Raw genomic sequence first — 3,415 nt, 5'->3', positions numbered from 1 at the left:
TATTCAGCCAAAGCTCCATGGAGAATTGGCAGGCCAGCCAGTAGAGGATAGCTCTATATTTGGGGCTCCTCTAGATAATTTTATTTTATTTTTTTAAAGATTTTATTTATTTATTTTGAGGGAGAGAGAGAGAGAGAGCATGAACAGGGGGAGGGGCAGAGGGAGAGAGAGAATCTCAAACCAGACCCCATGCTAAGAGCAGAGGCTAACTGAGATGACTGTGAGATCATGACCTGAGCCAAAATCAAAATTGGAGGCTTACCTGACTAAGCCGCCCAGGTGCCCAAGGGGCTCCTCTAGACTCTAATATACCGGACAAGTTCACCTGGTTGTTGAAAGTTTGGACACTTTCTCCTTTCCCAGCTAAGTCCCTCCGCCTGTCAGGCCTGCTCCTCCACTACCCAGTTTAGGCAACCACCCCCACTCAGGCAGAATGAAAGCAACTGCCAATCTCTTCCCTCTTGAAAGGCTTTGCCCTCTAATTTAGTTCACTTAGACTGTGTGTGTGTGTGTGTGTGTGTGTGTGTGTGTATCTCCACAGCTTTCCTAGGGCTTTAAAGGAAATATTTAAAAATTTTTGTCTGCTGTGCTCTTCAGTTTGGATAATTTATTTCAATCTACCTTTGAGTTCACTGATCCTTGTTGCTATGGCAGGAACAATGGTCTGTCACCACCTTCCATATCCTACCAGAGTGTTCTTATTATCTCTTTTCAGCCTCCCATCAGCTCTGTGAATTGGTCAGGTCAGGCATGGGCATCATCGTCCCTGTTTCACAGGCGAGGTCACAGAGGACTAGAAGGATCTGTAAATGCTCAGAAGACATAATGAAATCCGGACTGGAAGCCCAGCCCCCCGGCCCAGGGGCCCCTTCCCCACACCGCTCTGCCATGGGGCTCCTTCTCAAGTGGTCAGGCTCCTTGTCTTCCCAGCTCCAGGTGGGCCATCAAGCACCACACAGAGCTGGACCCTGGGGTTCAGGTCTCCCTGGCCCAGCGTCCACTCCTTCTCTCTCAGATTGGAGGGAAGGCTTAAGCAGTCCCAGCAAGGCTCGGGTGCCCTCCAAAATGAAGAAGCCTATAGGACACCCCACCCCTGAAGCCCTAAGGGCAGGCTCTACCTACATGCCCTTTGTACCTTTGCCCAACCCACCCTCTGAGACACACATATAACTTGTCCTCTGGTTCCATCAAGACTCTAAGCAGCCCTGCCTTTTCATCCCCAGCCACTTGAGTTAAACCCTCTAAGCCCAGTAGTTCAGCTCCCAGCTAATTCCACACAGGCATCGTTGTTGGCCCTGGGAACCCTCTCTGGTGACTGGGTCCCCATTTGCTATACCTTTCCTTCCAAGAAATGTAACAGCCCACAGAAAATGGCTCTGTTTATGACATGTACACTTTCGACCTTAAGTGTCTTGTTTAGTGTCTGCTGTAGGCCAGGCTTGGGGCAGTAATACCACAATCCTTCATCTTAATAGGCAATCTGGGGGCACCTGGGTGACTCAATTGGTTAAGCATCTGCCTGGGATCGAGCCCCGGGTCGGGCTCCCTGCTCAGTGGGGAGCCTGCTTCTCCCTCTCCCTGCTGCTTCCCCCGGCTTATGCTCGCTCGCTCTCAAATAAACAAATAAAATCTGTAAAAAAAAAAAAAAAAAGGAAATCTGGCCAAACGCTACAAACATTCTTTCTCCCTGTCCCAGTCCCCTGGCCATGCTGCCTCCAAGGGCCACTTGTCCTCTGGGCACTTGGGGACCTGTCTTTCTGGATGTGCAAGGTCACATTCCCAAAATTAATTCTTGTCATGGTCCAGGCCTGCCATCATCCTAAATCCTACCTCCCCCTCACAAATTTAGATATAAAAGATGCCTCGAGATCCACCCGGATTTGCAGGGTGGTGGTGACTGACAACCTTGAAAGCCAATGAACGATCTCATCTCCCAGGACCAGGTCATTATCCCCACCCTTTCCCTGGAACATCCTGGGATGGATCTTTTGGGCAAGCCAGTTGTGCTCACAATGGGACTTGCAGCAGCGTCCCAATATCAGACCCTGGGCCTGCCGTGACCCTAACAAACTTACATCACGGGCAGAAGGTACAAGGGGAATGAGTTCAATAGGTGCTTTGGAATAGAGAGGCCTGGATTTGGATCCTGGTTGCCCCACTTATTAACTGAGCTTGGGCATTTGCCTTCCACCTACCTGGCCCCTAGTGAAGACAAGCCAGGGCTCAGGCAGCAATGCACCAGTCATGAAGAGAGTGCTCACTTCCAAGCCCTTTGTCCTCCACTGACCTCAGTCTGGTCTGCGCTGGCCCAAGCGCTGCTCCTCAGTGGTAGGAAAGCTTCCTGCTTCTCCACTGGAATGGCCTCTCTCCCAAAAAATGCAGGTTTGAGGTTCACAACAAATGCTCAAGGCCACCAAAGTGCTCTTTAGAGTCTGTAGGAGAAAGCTTTGGAGTCACACAATCTTGTTCAAATTTACCAGCCCTGCCACTTATCAGCCCTGTGACCTTGGGCAATTATTTAGTTTCTGTGGGTCCCAGTTACCTCATCTGAAACGAGGATGATGATGACACCTGAGATGAGATGGCTCGTTTGGATGCACATCCAGTGCACAAACAGGTGTTCAGTAATGCCCATTGTCTGCCTCCCTCCTTTCTCTCCCCTTCCCAGGTCCAAGGAACTACAGAAACCTGCAGACACAGTCAAGCACTCACCATCAGTGACCTTTGAAAAATCAGTGCCAGCAGAGAAGTGATGGGAAAATTTTGTACCCATTTCAAAGAAGAGATTGAAAAACCTGCATACAGATAAGCTTGAATTTTATCCCCAGCAAGATTCTCAAATTATTCAATGGCTTTATTTACAAGACCTAGAAGATGGCATCTGCAGGCTCTTCTGGAAGGAAGCAATGGTCACCAACATGCAGGGTTCCTCAGCTGGTCATGCCAACACAAGCCCCTTCCCCTCTTTGATATTTGACTGGCATTCGGAGGAAACATAGCATTTCTTGATTTGACAGACCGTCTCATGATACTGTGGAGGTGATGCGTACAGGTTATAGCTCAGTGGTTCATTTACACAGATGATGGTACAATTAATTATTCACAGAGTGGGCCTCTAATACTCAGCCATGGGGCTCCATCCTGCCCCAAAAGCTTGGCAGTAAATTGTATATTTACAATATACACAGTAATACCTATGAACCAACCCCGAGTATCACACTGGCTAGAAAGGTTGGTGAGATCATTGAATGATGGGATCCAGATTCAAAATTAACCCAAGAACGTGGAGCAGTGGGTGTACTCTCAGACACTGCTGGTGCGAGGGAAGAGAATACAGCCACTTTGGAAAAAGATCTGTCAGTTTCTTATAAAATTAAATATACATCTACATATGAGCCAGCAATTACAATATTAA

The sequence above is a fragment of the Eumetopias jubatus genome, unplaced genomic scaffold (assembly GCF_037043125.1).
Source record: "Eumetopias jubatus isolate StellerSeaLion01/CBP00866 unplaced genomic scaffold, mEumJub1_p1.0 scaffold_9, whole genome shotgun sequence".
NCBI classification, from domain to species: Eukaryota; Metazoa; Chordata; class Mammalia; order Carnivora; family Otariidae; genus Eumetopias; species Eumetopias jubatus.
This window is presented reverse-complemented; position numbering follows the sequence as displayed.